The sequence below is a fragment of the Pelobates fuscus genome, chromosome 2 (assembly GCF_036172605.1).
Source record: "Pelobates fuscus isolate aPelFus1 chromosome 2, aPelFus1.pri, whole genome shotgun sequence".
Classification (NCBI taxonomy): domain Eukaryota; kingdom Metazoa; phylum Chordata; class Amphibia; order Anura; family Pelobatidae; genus Pelobates; species Pelobates fuscus.
This window is the reverse complement of record NC_086318.1, coordinates 69,892,301-69,919,208: the sequence shown is the minus strand read 5'-3', so window position 1 is coordinate 69,919,208 and position 26,908 is coordinate 69,892,301.

The window sequence follows — 26,908 nt, the reverse complement described above, 5'->3', positions numbered from 1 at the left end:
AGGTAATCTGGGGGGCTTAGGGGCATTTGGGGGTGACTAAGGGGTCAATTGGATGTAGTGGAGGCGGGAGGGGGGTTAAAAAAAAAAAAAAACGGGATTCGCCATGACAGTGCCGCTTTAAATTCAAAGATGTTCTTAAATTATCTAAATGTAGATATATATACTCACGCACTGCTTAATATAACGTATTCACTATGACGTAAGCTTAAGCCTGTTTAAATTCAAAGATGTTCTTAAATTGTCTAAGCCTGTCTAAACACTACCAAGTTGTTGAATCTGACTGACAAACCTCATAATAATTTAACATATAAAATGTGCACGTATTAACATATACCCTATTGTTACAATTATTACTTGAAAAGCATGAGGAATGCCGTTGGGGTACCACAGCCTCATTTGTTATACCTCCATGCACTACAAAAATAAAGAATTAACAAAATAAAATACAAAAAAATAATAAAAAAAATATAAAAAAAAAAAGTATGCAGCTTCCGAATGAATCTAAAATGGATGCTGTCCAGGAGGTGGGAGGGTCTGGGAGGGAGGGTCCCAGCGAACCGTTCGGGACATCACTATTGTCTATAAATAGGGACAGAAAAGGGAAAGAGACCCAGAGCCTACTAACATTTATTTTTCTACCTGTGGTCCTCTTTAGGATAATATATAAAATCAGATAATTTGATGTATGCTTTCTTACATATATTGCAAACAATGTATTTATTCTAATGAGTAAGCAGAAATGCCCAGTGATTTTGCAAAGGTCGTTCATGGCATAACCCAAAACCTTTAAATTTGTGCAATGATCCAAACCAGATGGCTTGTTCCTCTTTGATCCCCAGACTCCTGTTCTTGCAAACCCAATTCATAAAAAATGTTACTGCGTTTGAACATCTCAGGGAAATCTACCAACTTTAGAGTGAATGGACCAACATATTATTCAGGACTGTGCAAAGTGTGAACAGAATATTCAAGAAATTATAACAGGACAATGGTGGCATACAGAAACTAGGAGTGGTTTCTGTCCTGCTCAAACAAGCTTAAATCTGACCAAAAGTAGCATTTATAAAGATCAAATGGAGACTTTAACCCCTTCACTATTGAGCACGTTTTGATTGGGAAAAAAACATCAGCACAACATTTATTTGAAGACATGCATGCATAACTAGCATATAAACACATCATGATACATCAATATTGTGTATAGATTGCTTTGCAACATACATTTAAATCATGTAACATAACACAATTTTTATTTTCACTTATTTGTTAAAATAAATATTTAGACAGTACAGAGAAATAAAAATAACTAAAATGCTTTAGACAGTATAGAATGTCCTTTATCTTGCAAAACCTAACACAGAGCATAAAATGTTATTATAGAAGCAAAAATGCAATTTTCCTCACATACAGTAGATGTGACAAAGATATATAAGAAACGGTCAAGTACCTTGCTTATAGGTTTTTGTAAGGACCCTGAAGGCATTACTAGCAGTACCGCTTGCTAAAAAATGCCAACAGAATAAAAAAAGAATGTTTACATTTTTGCATAATGCATACATACAGTAAATATAATTAAAGCATATTTCTAAAGTAAAACTACTGCTATATCAATCATTTTAAATCTCATTATAAATCTCTGGACTGCTAATGTATTGCTGACTGTGAGTCCATTCACACCATCACCCTTCCTGACTGTAGGAATGATATGACCAATTGAATCTTCCTACACTGTTTCGAAGGAGGACATTATCTGACATTTTCAGTCAGTTTCTAATCATTACATAATTTGTTTTGGGGGGGGGAGGGGTGACTAGTGTCCCCCCCTTTGTATTTAGGACCCCACCCACCGCTCAGGGGTGGGGGCCAGGGGGGACAATAGGTCCCCCCCTTATTGTTATTTTTAGGGCCCCCACCCACCGCTCAGGGGTGGGGGCCAGGGGGGGACAATAGGTCCCCCCCTTATTGTTATTTTTAGGGCCCTCACCCACCGCTCAGGGGTGGGGGCCGGTGGGGGACAGTAGGTCGCCCCCTTATTGTTAATTTTAGGGCCCCCACCCACCGCTCAGGGGTGGTGGCCGGGGGGGGACAGTAGGTCCCCCCTTATTGTTATTTTTAGGGCCCCCACCCACCGCTCAGGGGTGGGGGCCGGGGCGGGACAGTAGGTCCCCCCTTATTGTTATTTTTAGGGCCCCCACCCACCGCTCAGGGGTGGGGGCCGGGGGAGGGAGGACAGTAGGTCCCCCCCCCTCATTACCATTATGGCCCCCATCCGCCGCCCAGGGGTGGGGGCCGGAGAGGGGGAGGACAGTAGGTCCCCCCCTCATTATTTTATGGCCCCCACCCGCCACCCAGGGGTGGGGGCCAGGGGGGGGAGGAGAGTAGGTCTCCTCCCCCCCCCTTCAACCACTTTTGTGGCCAGAAAGAGTCCCTGTGGGTTTTAAAATTCGCCTGCCTATTGAAATGTACGGCAGTTTGCCCGGTTTGCCCGGTTCGCGAACATTTGCGGAAGTTCGCATTCGCGGTTCGCGAACCGAAAATTTTATGTTCGCGACATCACTACTTGTGAACATCATGACACCATGACCCAAAACCTCTCTTTTTGTTTCTTACTGATGGTGAGAAGATGAAAAACAGAGAAGGATGCTGCAGAGTGGATGTTGTGCATTTAAAATTCTTAAATGTTTTCAAATCCAATATTGCATTTTGAATATTTACTGAGGTTAAATTCAAATGTATATTTGGAGGTAATTGTCAGGATCGGGACAGGGATCCAACACGCAGAGTACAAACAGTAGCCAGATACGTATACCGGACCTTAGAATGGCCGGACTAACGTAAGTAGTACAGTATAGAATGGTCAAAGACAAGCCGAGGTCGAGGGTAACAGAAGACAGGTAAGCGAGAGACAAGCCGAATCAAGGGTAACAGAGATAAGCAGAGTAAGGTAAACAAGCCGGGTCAAAACCAAAAGGGATAATAGAATACACAAGCACTGAGTGACTAGAACAAGCTAGAACCACGACAGGGCAATGAGCTAATGAAAGAAGCTCTGTTAAATACCCTGTTCAGAGCAGTAACCACGCCCCCAAGGCGTCCTGATTGGTCCTGCAGCCATTGACTGACAGGTTGTTCTGGGGGAGTGTCCTGATGACTACTTCCTGCCTAGATGCTGTAAAAGGCAGTCACTCCCTCGCGGCCGGCCTAGCATGACCGGATAGACCGCGGGGAAGGGAGCCATCAGACCGTCTGGATGGAGGAACAGCTAAGTCTCTACCTCTTTCGGAGGTAGAGACCACAGGTACCCTGACAGTACCCCCCCTCTCAGATACGCCCACCGGGCGGAATGAACCGGGACGAGATGGGAAGCGAGAGTGATACGCCCTGCGGAGACGGGGAGCATGAACATCCTCCTGAGGTACCCAACTCCTCTCCTCAGGACCATATCCCTTCCAATCAACCAGATATTGTACTCTCCCCCGGGAGATTCGAGAATCAATAATAGAGTTAACCTCATACTCCTCCTGACCCTCCACCTGAACGGGGCGAGGAGGGGCTATTGTGGAGGAAAATCTGTTACATATGAGTGGTTTCAGCAATGAAACGTGAAACGAGTTCGGGATGCGTAAGGTATTAGGAAGAGCTAAACGATACGCAACTGGATTGATACGGGTCAGCACCCTGTAGGGTCCAATATAACGAGGAGCGAACTTCATGGAGGGCACTTTTAAACGGATGTTCCTCGTGCTCAGCCATACCCTATCACCTGGAACAAAGACCGGAGCCGCCCTTCTACGTTTATCAGCGTGTTTCTTGACCAACATAGAGTTGTGCACAAGGATTTGTCGAGTTTGATCCCACAACTTCCTCAAATTGGCAACACGAACATCAACCGACGGCACCCCCTGGGAAGGGGAATCCGAAGGAAGAATAGACGGATGAAAACCATAATTCATGAAGAAGGGGCTTGAATGAGTAGAATCGCAAACGAGATTGTTGTGTGCAAACTCCGCCCAAGGAATCAAACCGACCCAATCATCCTGGTGTTCAGAAACAAAGCATCGTAAATATTGTTCAATTTTCTGGTTGGTACGTTCAGCAGCTCCGTTAGACTGAGGATGATAGGCAGAAGAAAAGTTTAATTTAATACCAAGTTGAGAGCAGAAGGACCTCCAAAAGCGGGAAACAAATTGGGAGCCTCTGTCCGATACAATTTGAGAGGGTATCCCATGTAGGCGAAAAATCTCCTTAGCGAATATCTCTGCCAATTCGGGAGAAGACGGGAGTTTAGGCAGGGGAATGAAGTGTGCCATCTTAGTAAACCTGTCAACCACGGTGAGGATAACAGTCTGTCTTTTAGAGATAGGTAGATCGACAATAAAGTCCATGGCCAAACAGGACCATGGTTTTTCTGGAACCTCCAAGGGTTGCAGGAATCCACATGGAAGCGTATGGGGTTGTTTGGTTTTAGTACAAACTTCACATGCAGCGATGAACTCCTCAATGTCCCTCCGTAAAGCAGGCCACCAGAAGTCCTTAGAGATCAACGCGTAAGTTTTGCGGATACCAGGATGTCCCGCCATCTTGCTATTATGTAAACACTGTAAAAGTTCCAGTTGAAGAGCAGGAGGAACGAAATGACGGCCCGCAGGAGTCTGTTTAGGTGCTAGATGTTGCAACTTAATGATCTCGGCCAGTAATGGAGAATGAATCCTGAGATTCGTATTAGCAATGATATTGCATTTCGGAACTATAGAAGAAAGAACTGGTTCAGGTACAGTAGAAGGTTCATATTGGCGAGATAATGCATCGGCTTTAGAGTTTTTAGAACCAGGTCTGTAAGTCAGTACATAATTGAAGTGAGTCAGGAATAAGGACCAACGAGCTTGTCTAGAGGATAAGCGCTTAGCCTCCCCAATATAGGACAAGTTTTTGTGGTCCGTCAAAATCGTAATAGGGTGTAGGGTCCCCTCCAACAAATGTCTCCACTCCTTTAAGGCTTTAATGACTGCTAACAGTTCCCTTTCCCCGATGTCATATCTGCTCTCAGGCCCAGAAAATTTCTTAGAGAAGAAACCACAAGGGTGTAACGGTTTATCCACCCCTAACCTTTGAGATAGAACAGCCCCAACTGCTGTCTCAGAGGCATCGACCTCGAGCAAGAAAGGCAGAGTCGTATCAGGATGGACTAGAATGGGAGCCGAGGCAAAAAGTTCCTTGAGAGTCTTGAAAGCACCCAGAGCTTCCTTAGACCAGAACTTAGTATCAGCCCCTTGTTTGGTCATATTGGTAATAGGCGCAATGATAGAGGAGTATCCTTTAATGAAGCGCCTATAGTAGTTGGAAAAACCAATAAACCTTTGGATAGCCTTGAGTCCTTTGGGCAAGGGCCAGTCTAAAATAGATTGAAGTTTTACAGGATCCATTTTAAAACCCTCCCCAGAAATCACGTATCCAAGAAAGTCTACCTGAGACTGATCAAAACTGCACTTCTCCAATTTGCAATATAGACCATGTTGCAGCAGCTTGTGTAATACCTTTCTGACCTGTCTATGGTGAGTCTCAATCTCCTTAGAGTGTATTAGTATGTCATCCAGGTAAACAATAACACAATCATGCTGAAACTCCCTAAGTACCTCATTAATCAAATCTTGAAATACTGCAGGAGCATTGCATAGTCCAAATGGCATAACAGTGTATTCGTAATGGCCATACCGGGTATTGAATGCCGTCATCCACTCGTGACCTTGCTGGATTCTCACCAAATTGTAAGCCCCTCTGAGATCTAACTTGGTGAAGATTTTGGAGCCCTTAAGACGATCAAATAACTCGGTAATCAGTGGGATAGGATAGGCATTTCTGACAGTTATTTTATTCAAGCCTCGGTAATCGATACAAGGTCTCAGCGTGCCATCCTTCTTCTTAATGAAAAAGAACCCAGCCCCGGCCGGAGAAGAAGACCTCCTGATGAATCCCTTTTCTAAATTCTCCCGAATATACTCCTCTAGAACCGAGTTTTCCTGAACAGACAAAGGATATACATGGCCCCTCGGAGGCATAGTGCCGGGTAGAAGCTTAATCTTACAGTCAAATGACCTGTGTGGAGGCAAAGAATCGGCATTCTTCTTGTCAAACACTGCCCTTAAGTCTAGGTAAAGGTCTGGTATTTGTCTTTCTGTGGACTGAGTAGGATTCTCCGGTATGTTAATATTAGCTAATGGAGAAACCTTGCACAAACACCGATCCTGGCAGCCCTGGCCCCACGAGAGTATCTCTTCTAACTCCCAATCGATAATAGGGTTATGTTTTTTCAACCATGGGTACCCCAGAACTATGGGAACGGAAGGAGACGAAATGAGCAGAAGAGATAAATTCTCCACGTGTAGGATACCCACATTTAAATTAATGGGTATGGTCTCACGAAAGATAACAGGGTCTAATAGTGGTCTACCATCTATGGCCTCAACGGCCAAAGGTGTCTCCCTTAGCTGGGATGGGAAATTGTTCTTACTAGCAAAGGCTTGGTCGATAAAATTCTCAGCAGCACCGGAATCTATCAATGCCATAGCCCTTACTACTTCCTTCCCCCAAGTTAAGGAAACTGGTAGCAGAAGCCTGTGATCTTTATAATCAGGAGTAGAGGACAAAATAGAAACACCCAAGGCCTGTCCTCTAGAGAGACTTAGGTGCGAGCGTTTCCCGGGCGGTTAGAACAGTTCGAGAGTAAATGACCCTTGGCTCCACAATACATACACAAACCCTCTCTTCTCCTGTGCTGTCTTTCCTCCTCAGAGAGGCGGGTATACCCTTTCTGCATAGGTTCAGTAAGCAAAGATATCGTGGAGTCAGGACTTGGAACAGCGGGAGCTAACCTAAAAGAAGGTCTCTGGTTCCCCTCTCGAGTGTTCTGTCTCTCTCTTAGACGTTCATCTATACGAGAGATGAACGAAATTAAATCCTCTAAATTCTCAGGGAGTTCTCTGGTAGCAACCTCATCAAGGATTACATCAGATAGGCCATTCAAAAATACATCCATATACGCCTGCTCATTCCACTTGATTTCTGCCGCCAGAGACCTGAACTCTAGTGCATAATCCACCAGTGTTCGGTTCTCCTGTCTCAGGCGCAACAGTAATCTGGCTGCATTAACCTTTCTACCTGGAGGGTCAAATGTTCTTCTAAAAGCAGCTACAAATGCGTTATAGTTATAAACTAATGGATTATCGTTCTCCCATAGTGGGTTGGCCCATCTCAGAGCTTTCTCAATGAGTAGGGTGATAATAAATCCTACTTTTGCCCTATCTGTAGGATAAGAGCGAGGTTGCAATTCAAAGTGGATACTAATTTGGTTTAAAAAACCACGACACTTCTCAGGAGCCCCACCATAGCGTACTGGGGGGGTAATGTGAGAAGAAGCACCCACTGTGGCTACCTCTAGACCTGAACCGACAGGAGAAACAGGGGTATTACGTATCTCCTCTGGTGGTTTATTGGCACAAGCTAATAGAGCCTGTAGCGCAAGCGCCATCTGATCCATTCTGTGATCCATGGCTTCAAACCTAGGATCAGGAGCAGCCAGCTGACTGTTTGTACTTGCAGGATCCATTGGCCCTGTCGTAATGTCAGGATCGGGACAGGGATCCAACACGCAGAGTACAAACAGTAGCCAGATACGTATACCGGACCTTAGAATGGCCGGACTAACGTAAGTAGTACAGTATAGAATGGTCAAAGACAAGCCGAGGTCGAGGGTAACAGAAGACAGGTAAGCGAGAGACAAGCCGAATCAAGGGTAACAGAGATAAGCAGAGTAAGGTAAACAAGCCGGGTCAAAACCAAAAGGGATAATAGAATACACAAGCACTGAGTGACTAGAACAAGCTAGAACCACGACAGGGCAATGAGCTAATGAAAGAAGCTCTGTTAAATACCCTGTTCAGAGCAGTAACCACGCCCCCAAGGCATCCTGATTGGTCCTGCAGCCATTGACTGACAGGTTGTTCTGGGGGAGTGTCCTGATGACTACTTCCTGCCTAGATGCTGTAAAAGGCAGTCACTCCCTCGTGGCCGGCCTAGCATGACCGGATAGACCGCGGGGAAGGGAGCCATCAGACCGCCTGGATGGAGGAACAGCTAAGTCTCTACCTCTTTCGGAGGTAGAGACCACAGGTACCCTGACAGTAATAAGCTTTATTTCAGCACTACTGTAAAAGTTTGTCTATCTCCGCAGCAATGCATGATAAGAGGGCCAATAGACATGTATGGTTGAGAGATTTCTGGATATCTACAAGTACTCTCTAGAAGTGCTAACATTTATATTCAAATGGGCAGATAATGTGGGTAGTGCTATGGTGTAAACGACTACATTTTTAGCATAATCTGGAAAAATAAAAGCTGTATATTCTAATTGTTTGGTGTTCTGGCAGGATAATGAACTTAATTGTGTACAAATTAATCACAAAACTTAAACTTAATATTTGTTTATAAAGAGTACCAGGTTAAGACTGAAAGTGATTGAACATGCCACAAATTAAGCTCCTTGAGTCAGGTCTTTGTGCTTCTAAAAGTTTAATTTGTAAAAATGGCAGGTGAAGGAAAATCTTAAAGACAAGCTCAAATTTGACTGGCAGCATATGAAGGTAAAGTTGAGGTGCCTTAATAACTGAAGTCAGGGTGTCATTTCATGTATTAGAATAATTCTTACAAGATTAAAAAAAAGATATTTTTCAACACCAACTCTCCTAGTAGTTGTAGTACACCAATATTTCCATTGAAGTCTGCACACGGTTGTAGCTTCAAAATAATGCCACAGGTTGGTAATGAAAAAGTGCACAAAATATTAAAAAATATATAGGGGAAAAAATATAACACAAATGGCAGCAAATAGTAGCCCACCTAATAAGAAGCTACCTCCAATATGTGTACCTAAAACCTGTGTGCAACTGATATGTACGTTTAAATAGGTGGCAATGAAATGCCCGGCATCTAAAAGGAAAAAAGGGGAAGCAAGAAAAAGCAAAAGGCAGCTGGAGGTAGCAAAATCTCCTAGTAGTTGCTTTTAGAGTAGATGTTGAGATCGGAAGAAACTGCAGAATATATTCAATAAACCAGGAATTGTGGAGAACTGACATGGTCATTGCAAATTTATATCAAGATATAAATATGAAATATTGGCTATTTTGGCTGATCTGTCGTTTCTCTTGAATTCATTTTTAAAATCACCTTTAACTTATGGTAACCCTTTTTCACGAAATGCTTCAGTTTCTTTTCAAATTATATTGAAGGTTGAGCGGATTACATCATAATTACACCATTGCAAATAAAAACAGTGCTTCATTTTGTTATGGATATAAACCAGCATCCATTTTATATAGCTATTGACTCCATTTTGTCTTCTGCATAATACAAGTTCAGTCTAATTACCAGCTTTACCCTCAAAATGTTCTCCAGTTATATCCTGTTCTTCCTCCCTCTCCTGTGCGTTATAAACTCGATATTAAGTACATAATGGAACTTTCTGTGCAAGATACACACTGCAAGCACTAACTCCCTTCACATTCCATTTCCATGCCTCATACACCACCTCTTTATCTTTCACACCCCCTACATGCTTCTCTTGTATAACTATACTCTATAAATACGGCTTGATTTTGGATTAAAGACAGGAAATCTTCTTATACTGACCTGGGTGTCTGTGTGAGTTATTTTCTCCTGATCACTCATTTACCTTACTGATTTGGAACCTCATTTCATACATATCTCAGGTGATTTCCCTTACACTTTCTCCTTTTCTTTGTATGCTTTTTCTATGGTGATTGCCAAGTGCAAAGGAACAAGCTTCCAACAGTGTTTGACATAGTATTAAGATGGAGGTACCTAGTTGCAGGATAATGTGGACCTCGACATTTAGTTTTATTTTTCATACCTTACAAATACATATTTGTAAAATATAGGGATAAGTAAATTTTACATTAAAAATCTTGGCGACAACTACCTTTTAAAACATGCTTGGACATTTTTTCACAATTTCTAGTTTACTAAAGAATATCTATTAGGTCCTAATAACAAAATATATTTCTTCAACATGTTGACATTAGCAACACCGCATGTAAAAAACTTAACTATCCTTTTAATAGTGACTGATTGTTCAACAGATTTGTGCTTAAGCTTAATTACTGTTCGTATATTTTTTTAACATTTTTTTTTGCATTAAATAAGTAATTTATCTACACCCTTCCCCAAAAATATGTTTTGCAAATCTTTTTAACGGAAACTGTTTGAGAAGCGTTATAGCAATGCCTTTGACACTTCAATGATACTGCTACATGAAACACTAAATATATATACGATCGAGTGCAAAAGGCAAACAGAACCATCTTCAGAATTACGTTTGTAACACATTTTCCTGCTGGCTTTTCTGCCTACTACAGAGAATATCTCATGGTCAGGTCATTATATGTAAATCATTAAACAAGATTTGCAGGAAACAAATTGAATGATCAATGCAGAAAGAAAGTTGAAAGGGGACAAATGAACTATTTTAAGCATTATTCCTTGATCCAGAATGAAAGAAAATCAAAATTTAAAATAAAAAAAAAATCATAGTTGCAATGCAGATAGATAACAAGTGATGTGCAAAAAAAAGAAAAGAAAAAAAAACTAGTAGAATTGGACTCAAAGGCTTGTTGCTCTAAGGCAGTTTGCACTAATTTGCTAGTCTATTTTGCATAATAATGTATTTAATCATTAAATAGTGAGTAGTGGCCAGTTGATTATATACACGGTTATACACTAAACTCTGAATTGTCATGAATGTATTTAGACTTTTTCATAATGGAAACGTTTGTTTTGGCTCAACTACTTTTTCTGAGAATAAAATTTTAAGGATGACCAAATTTCATGTATATGTTGGTTCGGCTTATCAGAGTTTCTTCCTCTGAAAAAGATTTGGGAAAACGTATCAGACCAAAAAGAAAGAGAGCGAAGATGGGCTATTCAATGTATTGCAAAATATCTACATAATATAAACATTATGAATATATTTTACAGTTCAGTAGAGATGTCCCGAACAGTTCGCCGGGAACTGTTCGCCGGCAAACATGGCTTGTTCGCGGTCGCCGCGGCGGGCGAACATATGCGATGTTCGGTCCGCCCCCTATTCATCATGGAGATGGGAGGGTCTCGGAGGGAGGGACTGCTGCTTATTGGCTGGAATGTGTCTGCTGACTGTGAGGTACAGGGTCAAAGTTTACTCAATGATGACAAATAGGGGGCGGACCGGACATCGCATATGTTCGCCCGCCGCGGCGACCGCGAACAAGCTATGTTCGCCGGCGAATAGTTCCCTGTCTATAAATGAAAATGATTCAATATTGTGGCAATTTTCCTTTTAAGTGGCTATCCAGCCAAGACTACTCAAATCGCACACCACATAATCTCAATGAGGCAAAAAAGAACCCTAGATTGACACCTATAGACTTGAGGATATCTTTGGAGCTTGTTAACATCTCTGTTCATGAGTCTTCTGTATGGAAAATATTGAACAGGCATGGTGTCAATGGCAGAACACCATGAAGCCGTGAAGAAGACCACTTTGGCACTCCACAATGTTACTGAGAGAATGTTTTGTGGACTGATGAAACAAAGGTTGAGTTTTTTGGAAAGAACATGCACCACTATGTATTGTGTAAAAAGGGCACTGCATAAAAACATGAAAACATCAGCCCAACCAAAAAGTACCGTGGAGGGAGCATCATGAATTGGGGCTGCTTTGCTGCTTCGGTACCTGAACCACTTGCTATCATCAAAGGAAAAAATAGTTTCCAAGTTTATCAAGATATCCTACAGGATAATATCAGGGTGGTTGACCACCAGTTGAAGCTTAGTTGAACTCAGGTAGTGCATCACAACAACGATCCTAACCACTGAAGTAAATCCACTACACAACAGCTTCAAAAAAAGAAAATCTGCCTTTTGGAGTTGCCCAATCAGAGCCCAGATCCTAACCACACAGAGATGCTGTACAATGACCTTAAGAGAACTGCTTACACCAAACATACTAAGAATATGGCTGAGTTGAAGCACTTCTGTAAGAAAGAGTGGTCCAAAATTCCCCCTGAATGTTGTGCAGGTCTAATCTGTAGCTACGGGAATTGCTTGGTGGAGATCATTGCTGCCAAAAGAGGACCAACTAGCTATTAAATCCAAGTGTCTACTTATGTTTTCTACAGCACTCTGTCTTGCCACAGTATGCTGTAAAGAGGGGATCAGGTTAAGTAACTTTCTAAACCATATTCATGACCTTGGAACCTCCAAATTCTAGTGAATAGCTGTTGTGCATATTTTGTCCCAAATGTGGTGTTTTAAATTCTTAGTTAAGTTGATTACCCTAAGGGGCTATGACACAGGTGCTCTTTAACCCCTTAAGGACACATGATGTGTGTGACATGTCATGATTCCCTTTTATTCCAGAAGTTTGGTCCTTAAGGGGTTAAACAGCGACAGTTGTCTATGTTAGAGAATCGTGATGATAATTACAAATCGTGACATTTATCAACTCATAAAACTCTACAGATAACTTGTGGCATTTTAAATATATCCCACTAAGCTCCTGGTTGCTCACCTAGAAAACTAGATATAAAAGGGCCGCATGAGACAGAGTTTTACAGCTATGTTAACTGGGTAATATTATCAAAAGAACAGAACTTCAGTAATGTAAAATCAAGAAAACAGAATATTTATTTGCTTGAAAAGAACTAAAAAGGATTATGGGAGCTATTCATTCTCATGTGGTATAAATACATTTTCCATCATACCATAATAACAAAGTCCCTTTCTTGCATCTAAGTTAGATTATGTTTTCATGTTTAAACCCACAAGGATCTTTGTCTTATTGTGTTTTGTGTTTTGCATTAAAAAAAAAAAAGAATTATTTGTTATTGTCGATGAAGATGGAACAATAGGAATTTGATAAGGAGAAATACTGCAGAAAAAGACAAATAGCTTTAAAGTGTGTAATTTGGTTCGTATTTTGTCTGTAAATGAGAAATCTTTATGATCACTGAGGGTTATTCAGGATAACATGCAATACAATTACAATATGCAGTTTTTGTTTCAAATAACATTGCGTTTCTATTTTACACGCATTGATTTTTTTTATTTAATATTATTTATTTAAATTTTTTTTAGAAATTAATCTTGGGATGTTAAGCACAAATAAAAAGCTGTAACATATGTGGAACACAATAAAAGAAAATTACAATTAGGAGGATGTGTATAAAGAGGATTAGTGACAATGTGCTTCAGTTTCACAGACAAAATCCTAAAATTAAGACTGGTTACATAGTTATTGTTTATTTAATGTATTTAAGCGGTAGCTAAACCATGATGCACAAAACTGATCTGTTGTGATTTTTGACATATTGGGGAAATTAATTAATCCCTTTGGAAAATCACATTACTGAGTATTAAATGCAGTTGTTTATATATATATATATATATATTCTTTTTTTATTTTATTTTTAATTTTTATTTTTATTTAGTTTGCAGTACATTACTTTGGAAATATTTTTATTCATTAAAGGCTACTTAATTTTTTAAAATTTGAGGGTTAACTCCAGCTCTAGTGGATGTCTATCAGACAGTCACTGGAGAAACCTCTGGGTTGTTAGACAACTTTTGGTTGCCTAACTGACATTGGATGTCCTTACCCCAATGCATGATGACATTCAGCGTCACCCATACCCCATAGAAAGGCATTATAGAATGCTTTCCTATGGGGGAAGTTCTAATGATGGCTCATGGCTGCGCATGCGCATTGGATCTCCTCCACCGGCTGATGTCTGCAGGTGAGGAGCAGAGGCAGAGCCTGAACCAGCACCAAAGGACTTCAGCGCTGGAATCAGGTAAGTGACATAAGGTTTTTCTTTTTAACCCTTTCTGCACCACGGGTGGGGGGGGGGAGGGGGGTGACGGTGGAGGGCACTATAGATCCCCAGGAAAACAACTTTGTTATACTGGCACTATTGTTCCCCTTTAAGTTGAGTTTAATTGGAGCGATTATCATAAAATGTGTCAGCCCCCCGCCCTTTTTTTCCATTTTACCTCTTTTCTCAATCCAAGAAATATGTAACATAACAGTAATATATCACATATTAAATAGAACAACGCAGCATGCTATATGCCAGAATATGGTATACACAAGGGATTAGGTGGTTTTGTGTTTTAAAATTAGGAGAAGAAATGCAAGAAATAATACAATTATAAAATCTCCAACTATATGACCTTTTTGCTGCAAATACATGTGACCAAAATGGAGACAGCAATATGCTAAGATAAGGCAATGTAAGCCTAATGTGGGCCTGAAGCTTAATAGCACTTGTAATAATTTGTTTTTGGAGGGAACTCCAAAAACTACACGCTTGCCTACATAGTCAGAGTAAAACTAAAGGAAAATATTGTGTAAATTAAAATTAGGAAACAAGAAACTGAAGAATCCTCAAGTCTCCTCAGCTTGGTGGATTGCTAGATGGAACGTGCCTCGACACAAGTGGTGTTATCTCATCCACAGACCTTGTGGGGTGAGATTCTGCTGGTATTGACCCCACCAGTAGTCCCATTGACTGGAGTAAGGTAGGTACTTCTGAAAGGTGTGCGATAGGGTAGATGTTGCAACTTTATATGGCCAGGAGTCTTTGAGGGCCCTACATCTACAACATTTTCTTAGTAGTAGTTGAGTAGTTGAATAACTTGCCAGAAGGATAGTCTTTCTGGATACATTATTATAGAGAGTGAGTTGACATCTTTCAAATGACACAGAGGGAAAGACCTTAACAAGCCCCTTTAGGAATCCTCTGTCCCACAAATATCTGATGTAAATGTCCCTGAGTGCCCCCTGAGGAACTTTTATGGCACTAGTAAGAACAAAACAATGATGCATCATTATTAGTTTAGCCTTTTCGGGTGAGAGTATGGTGGAGATGAACCTGCGAACATAGTGAGGAACTTCCTCATAGGTAATGGCCTCACTACCCCTAAGCCATATGATCTAGCCCTGTCTTCTATGGATTTAGCTCTGTCTTCTATGTTTGCCAAGCAGCCATATTTGCACATTGTTTCTGTAATGAGCCAAGGGTAGCATCAGTAAGTGTCTGAGACACTCTGGCACTCCTAAAGATTTCTTCCACTTCCACTATATGATTAGTAACTCCAGCCACAACTATCCAAACTCCCGCCATGTCCTCCTGGAACATAGTTCTGATGCCAGTTAGTAAGGTCTTAATATCAGCTTTGGTGGAGTGTCAGACCCTTTTCAAACATATTTTTTAGAGTCTGTTATGCATGATGACTGAGACACAGACCTGCGAGAACACAATGGTTGACACTGACATATTCTATTAGAAGGGTAATAGATTTTATTGCATTGCTTTTTCTGCTGCCCTTTCCCCCTGTTCTCCCTTGTATCTATCTGTGTCCAGCATGCTGCATGTGGGGTCCCCAGCAACTCATGGGACACAGACATAGTTAATCACTAATGCATGAATTGTTGTGAATTCGAAGAGAATGTCCCATTTTAGCGTGAAAAAGCTGGATTGAAAAAAATTAAAATGGAATATTTAGCCAAAATTTGAAATATCCTATTTCTTTGATTGATTTAAACACTATTATATTTATGTTATACTACCTTTCTCATTCCCTCTATCCGACAGCCAGCTTTATGCACCCAATCCTATTTTACTATTTTGCAACCAATGTTAAGATAGTAATAGTTTTGATGAAAGTGTTTATATAAATTAAAGGGACTCTACAGGCACCAAAACAACTTTAGCTTAAGGAAGCAGTGATGGTGTATAGATCATGCCCCTGTAGTCTTACTGCTTCATTCTCTGCCATTTAGCAGTTAACTAACTTTGCAGTTAACTCACTTTGTTTATACAGCCTTGCCACACCACCCTGCATGTAACTAATTATTTCTCCCTATACATTTCCTGTAATGAGATATCTAATGTTTAAACTTCCTATATTGCACACTCTGTTTAATTTAGAATTTCTCATCTCCCATTGTGCTGATAGCCTTCTTGAGCCTGCAGGCGTCTCCTGTGTGATTTAAGTTCAATTTACAGAGCCGGAAATAAAACCATATCAAGTAAGTTAATATCTGATTGAAAATGAAACCATTTTTTTTCAGACTGTGCCAGACACAGCCAGTGGAGGTGTGGCTACGGCTGCATAAACAGAAACAAAAGTGATTTAACTCCTAAATGGCAAAGAATTGAGCAGTGAAACTGCAGAGGCATAATCTATATACCAGAACAGGCCCAGGGGAGATAGCGCAGCTTAGCGGACAAAGGCACATGTATGAGTGTGGGGATGGATGCATGCAATTGGTTGGGTATGAATGTGTGGGTGGGATTATGTGGTGTGTGAGTTTGGAGGGGGTGGTCTTACCTCAGTGCCACTTGGGATTCGGGTCAGCAAACAGCTTCCCTCCCGCCCAGGGGTTTTGTTTTATCACAGGTAGCCGGGGGTATGTCCTTGCCAATGAAGTTTGAGGTGGTTAGGTTAATATGTGGAATGAAGTGACCAAGTTTCAGGTCTCAACCTCCCCTGCTCTAAAGGGTTAACCTTAGGTTACCTGTTATGACTTGCCCATCGAGCGAGGAAAAGGTCGGCTGGTGGTAAGCATTGGAAGGAAAAGGAATTTATGACAAGGGGGAGGTGAAAGGAAGTGGTACATAGGTGCATGGTCACTATATTGGCAAGGATTGTTAAGTTATGGCCATTTATGTTTTGATGTTTTGGTTATATCAAAGTATAGAGAATATTAAAATAAATTATGGATGTGTTATACAGTAATTATCATATATTATAATAAATGCTGAGGTGTGGCCACTGGAGGTGTCCCTAATGGGCAATGTAAACTCTGCCTTTTCTCTGAAAAGACAGTGTTTGAATGAAAATGTCAGAAGGGAATACTCACAAGAACAACTACGTTAAGCTGTAGTTGTTCTGGTGTCTATAGTATCCCTTTAAAATAGTCAACAGACATTAAAAAAAAATTACTACTTTGCTTTTATATTGATTAACCCCTTAAGGACACAGCTTCAGAAGCTTGTCTTACGCTTAATGACACAAGCAATTTTTACATTTTCTTGCTGTATGCGTTCAACTTCAATTTGCATCTCTCTCGTTTATTGCACCGACGCATATTATTTACTGTTTTTTAGAGGACAGAAAGGGCTTTAATTTGATGTAGCAAATATATATATATATATATATATATATATATATATATATAAATGCTTATTTATTATTACAAAAATACAGAAAAATGCAAAAAAAAAAAAGAAAAAGTTTGTGTTTTTTGTACAGTTTTTGCAATAATAATGTGTGCCTAATTAATGCAGGTTAAAGAAAGTAATTAAAAATAAATTCATTTAGTTGTTCTGATTTACAGAATATATAATGTGTCTGGGAGTTTCATTTTTTTTGGGTAGTTACAGGTCACAAAGCACAAGGAGTAAAATGAACTTTTAATATGGAGCGATTTTAGAATTTGGTATGTTTGTCTTGTAAGCTTAATAGCCATAAAAGAAAACAAAATTGCCACACAAAAGTATATATTTATATAAAGTAGACATCACATGCTATTGTCCTAAGGTTGTTTTGACACTTTCTAAGTAGCCATTTCACCGCCAATCTCTGCTAAATATTGGAGTAAAATTTAGTATTTTGGGGGTTTTGGCACACAAACTTATAACAAAGAACTTCTCATGTGTATTTTGCAAAGTTGGTGTGTGCTATTCCTGTACAAGGTTTTATTATGTGTTCAGTTACTTCTGCTGAGTACAACGGTACCCCCATTGTATGTCTTTGGCACTATTTCGTGAAGCTACAGTGCCATATAGGAGACCTGTCCATTTCAACATTTACAGTAGAATTTTGAGAGGCGGATTTAATGGGCCTATGCTTCAATTTGGGGTATTATAGCAGTTTGACTGTTCAAAAAAACCTCACAAAGGCCTACCATTTGTAAAAGTAGACACCTCAGGGTATCTCATATGGTGCATATTGTGCTTTAACATGCCCCCATTTTTTCACCAATATATGCCAAAGTATGTGGTAAAATATAATTTTGGCCATTTTTTACATATGGATTACATTTTTGCTGGGTATTTTGTACATTTCATATGTGCCACTAAGTTCAAACCCCCCAAATTATGCTCAGCTAAGCCTTCTGAGTAAAACAATATGCCTAATGTATGACCTAGACACTATTTTGTGAAGTTACACTGCTGTAAAAGAGACATAACAAGTTAAGTTTTTTAAGTGTGAATTTTCATGGAGGGTTTTGATGCGTCCGTGTCCCACTTTGGAGCACTTGAGCAGGCTACATATTACAACTACACTATAAAGGCATACCATTTCTTAAAGAAGATATCACAGGGCAATTCAAAAGGCATTTTTTGAACCTTAGCGTGGGATAATTTTTCCGCTAGCTTGTACCAAGTGTAGTGGTAATACGCATTTTTTCTTTGACACACAAAGTGAGTTTGCGCAGTATATTTTTCAAACCTTATGTGTACTACGACTGTATAATACTTCATATGTTGCTCAACTATGTTGGCTGAGTACAGCAATACCCCCGTATGTACCTTTGCCAGGTATATGTGGACATTGAAGGGGCACATTTGAGACACAGCCATTCCAGTTTTTTTCAAACTTTGAATTTTTACGCTGTGTCCATGTCCCATTTTAGAGTATTTTACAAGGCTATATAATCCAATTACCCCATAAAGGCATACCATTTATTAAAGAAGACATCCCAGGGCAATTCAAAGGCATATTTTGAACCTTAGCGTGGGATATTATTTCTGCTAGCTTGTACCGAGTGTAGTGGTAAAAAGCATTTTTTCTGCCTTTTTGACACACAAAGTGAGTTTGCGCAGTATATTTTGCAAACCTTATGTGTACTACGACTGTATAATACTTAATATGTTGCTCAGCTATGTCGGCTGAGTACAGCAATATCCCCGTATGTACCTTTGCCAGGTATATGTGGACATTGAAGGGGTACATTTGAGACACAGCCATTCCAGTTTTTTTTTTTAAACTTTGAATTTTTACGCTGTGTCCATGTCCCATTTTAGAGTATTTTACAAGGCTATATAATCCAATTACTCCATACAAGGCTATATAATTCAATTACTCCATAAAGGCATTTTAGAGTATTTTACAAGGCTATATAATCCAATTACCCCATAAAGGCATACCATTTCTTAAAGAAGACATCCCAGGGTAATTCAAAAGGCATATTTTGAACCTTAGCATGGGATAATTTTTCCGCTAGCTTGTACCAGGTGTAGTGGTAATGAGCATTTTTTAATGTATTTTTTTACTTTGTAAATCTTTTTTTACTTTGTAAAACTTTTTTTACTTTGTAAAACCCGTTTTTAAACTTTTATTTTTACTTATTAAATGTTTTACATTTTCTTAACTTTTTTTACACTTTTACATTTTTTTCTAAACTTTTCTTTTACCGTTAACCCCTAACTAGCAGTAAGCAACACTTACAGTAAATTCCCCATTTTCCCATAACTCCCACCCACCCCAGCTAGCAAAATACATAATTATAAAATATTTAAATGAATTAATTCAATAAATTGAACCCCTGAGGGTTAAAAAAATAAATAAAAGTTAATCCTCAGGGGTTAAAAAAAATTAGATCACAGTATAATACTGCGATCTGTATGTTGATCACTGTAGGCAGTGATCAACTGGCAGGGAAGGGGTTAATTTTTATTTAGACTGGGTAAAGGGGGGTGGTATTTTTTTTTTTACTTAAACGTTACTAAAACAGTTAAAAAAAATTATTTTTTACCTTTTTAAAGCTTTTTTAAAAAAAAATTACGTTAACCCCTAGTTAGCCTAACACCAAATTCCCCAATTCCCCACTAACTTCCACCCATCCCAGCTAGCTAAATATATAATTTTAAAATATTTAAATTAATTAATACAATAAATTTAACCCCTGAGGGTTAAAAAAAATAATTAACCCTCAGGGGTTAAAAAAAAATCTGATGACATTAAAATGTATACCCTGCCAATTGATCACTGTAGTCAGTGATCAATTGGCAGGGAAGGGGTTAATTTTATTAAAACAGGGGAAAGGGGGGGGTGGGATTTCACTTTATTTATTTTTTTTCACCAGGGGGCAGGATCAGTGAAGATCCGTCTCCCTGCACTTCAAACAGAACCCGGAAGTGCAGGGAGGCGGAAGGTGAGTATGTGGAGCACATGTGCTCGCTCTGACATGCTGTCAGAGCGAGCACCGGTGCTGTGACAGCCCGACCGGAAACTCCCGGTCTGCCTCTAATACAGAGGCAGACCGGAGCACCGTTAACCCCGCGATCGCCGCGATTGCGGCGATCTGGGGTTAATTTAGTAAATGACGGAAATTTTCCGTCAACGGTCCTTAACTGAAGGACAAGGTTGATGGAAAATTTCCGTCACCGGTCGGGAAGGGGTTAAAAAATAAAACCATATAAACATTACATGTGTAGATGAAAGACAGTGGTCAATTTCCCCCCCAAAAAGCTCAAGAGGAAACTGTCACTTTTATTGAATTTCAACCATCGAATTGAAAGACATTGAAAATCACTTGTAAATTGTGTTAAACTTTTTTAAATGATACATTCTGTTTCTTTTAAATTGATTTTGGGAATCTAATATTTATGTTCAATGCTAATCCTCATAAACAAGAGAATCTATAAATTATCAGATGTAAGTGCACTGAAAGACAATGATTTATTATTTTGATGTAGATTCAGTAAACAATTAAACTATGAACTAACTTGATTGAAGTCTAACAAAACAATACAGTTAATAAATAATTTGAAACAAGTAGGAAAAAAAAAACTATAAAAATCAAAGAGTGGTATGTACTGAGATGAAAATAGTTACTCTTTGTAATTAAATATCCGGGGCCTTTGTTTGCACCCTAGAAGCAGAGGAATAAGGGCATGTATGCTTGTAGTTATGGTTCACGTTATTTAGCCCTTATTTCACCCCTGAATATCTGTAACAGGCGCTCACAGAAATAAATCAAGGTTTCTCTGACTGTGGACTAACTTGCGTCTCATGCTTTGTTAAAGACAGATCTCCATGGAGCCCAAGGGCAAACTCTGGAAGTCTGAGAGCTACCACAAAATAAATAAAAGCCTCCTGATATTGAAGCAATTACTAATTGCAAAGACATTCCAATTTCACATATGAATAAAGGTCTTAACTATTAACTCATTCTTTACCTATTCTTGAGCTTTCTTTGCAACCACCTGCACACCCATTCAAACATACAAACAGCATCAAATTGTCACTAATCTGTACGTATATTTCTATGCTAAATATAGTGAACGATATCGCACTGGTGACATTCTCCTCTAGTAAAGTAAGACACCCTAATATGTTCTTAGACAGAAATTTTTGGATACTAATATCATATTCTGATGGGGCAGCTTGACCATGTTTTTCTTTTTTTGTAACTCTGTATTTATTGAAGTTTATGGTAACAGAGGTAATAGATGACAAATTCGTTTTTCACGCGGAACGCACAGGTCCTCATCAGAAAGAGAACACAAATACAAAACTCATGTGGTAAGTATGGTCACGAGGAGCTTGGGTATAATTATGTTCCTGGGCTGGGTCGTAGCCTTAAGTTTTCCATCGGTCAACATATCAATTACCTTCTCTTCGCCCTCCTTTCCCTCTGGTGTATGTCAAAGGGTATAGCATTCTGCTTCCTGTCTAACTTTGTATGTTCACCTGTGACTTGTAACTCAAAGTCTACCTTAGACAGGTGGGCTGCGTCATACCCTGTGGTATATGTCTCTATTCTATCTAGCTGGCCTATCTGTTCCTGTGCTCTGGTGGGGCAAGTCAGGTCCTTATCAATTTGACCATGTTTTTCTATGTTTCTCGTTTTTCTTTGCCACAGTGCGTGAGTGTACCCCCATCACATTCGGTAACGTTCATGATGTTAATACGTTTGCAGAATAGGGCTTTAGCTAATGCATTCTCGGGTCAATTGAATTACCACAACTGGCAGACTTTAAACTAAATATTCCATTAACTAATCAACAGCTGAAAGGTTGGATTCCAGTCTTTAGCAGTTTTACATTGGTGGAAATAAGTAGTCTAATTTTAGAATCTATCAGTCGTAAACAGAATATTTTTTTCATTTGTTTCATTTGAATATTTATTTGTATTTTAATAAAATTGTCATCTTCACAATACACTAATATATATTATTACATCCTTTCATAACATGTATGTTTAATTGTCACTTGACTACAGATTAAAAATGAGAGCGCTTTACTTTTTCTATTGTGTATTTGCTATGGAGTATTCCCTCAGTCCAGTCAAAGGAATTAATTTCTTCTTGTAGTTCCATTTAAATAACTCCACTTACAGTGTTGATTAAAGGCTTTAAGAATGACTTGGTTTAGCTAGCTTCATTTTCAGCTGACTGTAGATGAGCAAAGATCAGCACACAAACATTGGCCTGAGGCACTTATATGCAGTTGCAAGAAAAACTGTGAACCCTTTGGAATAATATGGATTTCTGTACAAATTGGTCATAAAATGTGATCTGATCATCATCTAAGTCACAACAATAGACAATCACAGTCTGCTTAAACTAATAACACACACAGAATGAAATGTAGCCATGTTTTTATTGAACACACCATGTAAACATTCACAGTGCAGGTGGAAAAGGTATGTGAACCCCTAGACTAATGACATCTCCAAGAGCTAATTGGAGTGAGATGTCAGCCAACTGAAGTCCAATCAATGAGATGAGATTGGAGGTGTTGGTTACAGCTGCCCTGCCCTATAAAAAACACACACCAGTACTGGGTTTGCTTTTCACAAGAAGCATTGCCTGATGTGAATGATGCCTCGCTCAAAAGAGCTCTCAGATGACCTACGATTAAGAATGGTTGACTTGCATAAAGCTGGAAAGGGTTATAAAAGTATCTCCAAAAGCCTTGCTGTTCATCAGTCCACGGTAAGACAAATTGTCTATAAATGGAGAAAGTTCAGCACTGCTGCTACTCTCCCTAGGAGTGGCCGTCCTGTAAAGATGACTGCAAGAGCACAGCGCAGACTGCTCAATGAGGTGAAGAAGAATCCTAGAGGGTCAGCTAAAGACTTACAAAAGTCACTGGCAAATGCTAACATCCCTGTTAGCGAATCTACAATACGTAAAACACTAGACAAGAATGGATTTCATGGGAGGATACCACAGAGGAAGCCACCGCAGTCCAAACAAAACATTGCTGCACGTTTACAGTTTGCACAAGAGCACCTGGATGTTCCACAGCAGTACTGGCAAAATATTCTGTGGACAGATGAAACCAAAGTTGAGTTGTTTGGAAGAAACACACAACACTATGTGTGGTGAAAAAGAGGCACGGCACACCGACATCAAAACCTCATCCCAACTGTGAAGTATGGTGGTGGGGGCATCATGGTTTGGGGCTGCTTTGCTGCGTCAGGGCCTGGACGGATTGCTATCATCGAAGGAAAAATAAATTCCCAAGTTTATCAAGACATTTTGCAGGAGAACTTAAGGCCATCTGTCTAACAGCTGAAGCTCAACAGAAGATGGGTGTTGCAACAGGACAATGACCCAAAGCATAGAAGTAAATCAACAACAGAATGGCTTAAACAGAAGAAAATACGCCTTCTGAAGTGGCCCAGACCTCAACCCGATTGAGATGCTGTGGCATGACCTCAAGAAAGCGATTCACACCAGACATCCCAAGAATATTGCTAAACTGAAACAGTTCTGTAAAGAGGAATGGTCAAGAATTACTCCTGACCGTTGTGCAAGTCTGATCTGCAACTACAGGAAACGTTTGGTTGAAGTTATTGCTGCCAAAGCAGGTTCAACCAGTTATTAAATCGAAAGTTTCACATACTTTTTCCACCTGCACTGTGAATGTTTACATGGTGTGTTCAATAAAAACATGGCAATATTTCATTCTTTGTGTGTTATTAGTTTAAGCAGACTGTGATTGTCTATTGTTGTGACTTAGATGATGATCAGATCACATTTTATGACCAATTTGTGCAGAAATCCATATCATTTCAAAGGGTTCACATACTTTTTCTTGCAACTGTATATTGTAGAAACCTTTGGCACTCCAGTTGTTTTGGACTATACATTCCATGATGCTTTGCCAGCATTATAGGTGTAAGATGGGGGATGTAGTCCACAGCATCGGAAGCGCCAACATTTGCCTACCCCTGCACTAAGGGAATAGGAGGATGATATAAAAGCAAAGGATATGTATTAACGGGCCTTAGAGTGGCTGGCCGTAACGTCATAACCAGGGTGGGCAAATTAGCAAAGTCAAGAAAAACACCCAAAAGCCAGGGATTCTAGAGATATACAAAATGATAAGGCAAACAAAAACAGGGATAGCAGGTAATCAGAGAGGTGAAAAAGAGATGAGGTGGTAACGGAAAGCAGAATCAAGATATGAATGCACCCTCGGATAACAAAAAATCACAAAAGGGCAAATAAAATTACTATTGGACAGCATCATTACTAGGGTGCCAAATTACACAATGTGGGAGTTGCAGGGAAGGAACAACAGAAGTGTCAATTATGATATCATGAAGCTTTATTATAAAAAGGGCAGTGTCCAGTACCTTTAAGGATGCCCACACGACATGCGAGATTAACATGGTTACCTTGTAGCCCCGAATCCACTGTGATAAATACACTACATCACTCTGGTTAAGCGAACAACAGGCTCAGAAAGGAGCCACATGGTAGCCTTGATGTGTAAAATCCCTTAGGCATTCTCAACTCAGGGAGAATACTGCATGCACAACTCCATGAGAATTCCAGAGGGACTCTGGACATACCTGGACAAATGTATGCCAATATGCATGGCACTACTTAGCCAAGTGATTATTATTGTTGTAATTGCAACAACTTACATAATGAGTGTGACAGTACCTTGGGGAAGGTAGTCTTTCTACTTTTTAATTAACATTTTATTAAGGTTTTCATGCAATACAATACAGGTTGCAGCCAAAGCCTCTAAACATTAGACACCAGTTAAAATTAAAATAAATCTAGGGACAAAACCAAGTCAGGATAAACATAGTTAGTAAAAATGATCTGCAGTGGAGAGGTAAGGCTGATGGACAGGTGATAAACAGAGAGATGTAAAGAAGAAAAGACAAGATATAGGATCAAATTCAATGCCATGTGAGGAGGAGGTGCCCCTTCCCATCCCCCTCCTGAGAATTACACCACAAAGCAAAGGGACAAATTAGTAAACAGCGATTTCAACAGAGGCTTAATCTTAGGACAGGTGTGTAGGTTTGTACCCTCTTCTTCAAAAGTGGAAAATACCTTTGCTAATCTGGAGTGATGAATGTACAAGTGTGCCAGCACTTTATATTAATTCTCCCTAATCAATGTAGATAGGCTATGTGCATCATATTAGTCAAGAGTTTGGACCAGTTGCCCTCTTGTAAGATTTCCCCCAGGTCATGGTCCCATGTGAGAGTGTAGTATGCCTGGGTGGAGTATGTGATTGAAATAAAATAAGAGTAAAATATGGAAAATATGGAAATCCTGAATGATCAGAATGGCATCACAGATTGCAAATCTCTGTGATGCACTACTGAATCAACCATTGGAAATCTGTGAGGGTTACTCGCACACAAAATGCTGGGTTGTGAAAAAGGGGATGCAATCTGCTACCCTCTAACTTCTCCAAATGTGGAGGGAATGCTGCAATGCTTGAATGGGCTGAGAATGCATGAGGGCTGTATTAGGGTACCACAAAACAGTATGTAATAGTTTGACCCACGCTCTCTTTCAAAGACATCCATCAGGCAGCAAATAGGGAACATCCCTGATAGTGACCATCTGGTGTCCAGTTCACCCATGTTTCCGTGAAAACGTACAAAACCTGCAGCCACCTCATTAAATACCTCTCAAAACCAAACCATCCCAGAGTGGCCCATAGGTAGCTCCTGAATCTTTCTAGTTTCATCTGATGTACCCACAGTTCCAAACATGAAGAAACATTGCCTATTCTGTGTAAAGTCTGTTTTCCATATTTTCCAATTAGCCTCTGATTAACAGTAAAGTTGAAAGCAAAATGGCAAGCAGACAGACATGAAATTTGCAGTGGTAAATATGAATAATGGAAACTGTAAGCTGTGGAAGCTTACATTAGATTCTATTTTCTATACAAAGATGATTTGTGGTATATACTATGCAGGGTCGGACTGGGAAAGAAATTCTGCCCGGGGAATTTTGTAATCACTGCGGCCCGTTAAGAAGACGGCGTGCCAGAGGGTGTGTTTTGTCATCACCAATGACAAGCACGTCCCCTCTCAAATTGAGCATGTTGGTTGAATGCTCTTCCAGAGCAGACCATGTGCATGAGAAAAATGCCCTGTATTTGTTCTGCACTGTGCAAGCAAATTTAATAACATGCTTTCGCTGTGTTTGCTTGCAACTTGTCTCTGGTGTCTCTATAAATGGATACCAGGAGACAAAAGTGCCAGGAAAGAGTATTGTGCATGTGTTTAGAGTCTGCTTGTGGGTTTGTGAGTGTATAGAGTGGGCTGATTGTGGTGTGGTAGTGTGTCGGTTTTAGTCATGTTGTCTTTGTGGTGTAATGTAATTCATGTGTGGCTAGGGTCTGTAAAGAGTGTGTGTATAGGGGATGTAGCAAGTATGTGCATACGGGCAATAGTGTGTGTGTGTGTGTGTGTGTATAGGTGATGTAGTATTTGTAGGGGTTGTAGAGAGTGTGTGTTTAGGTAATGTAGTATGTGTGGATTATCATATGTGGGAAAAACTGACCTAACTTTA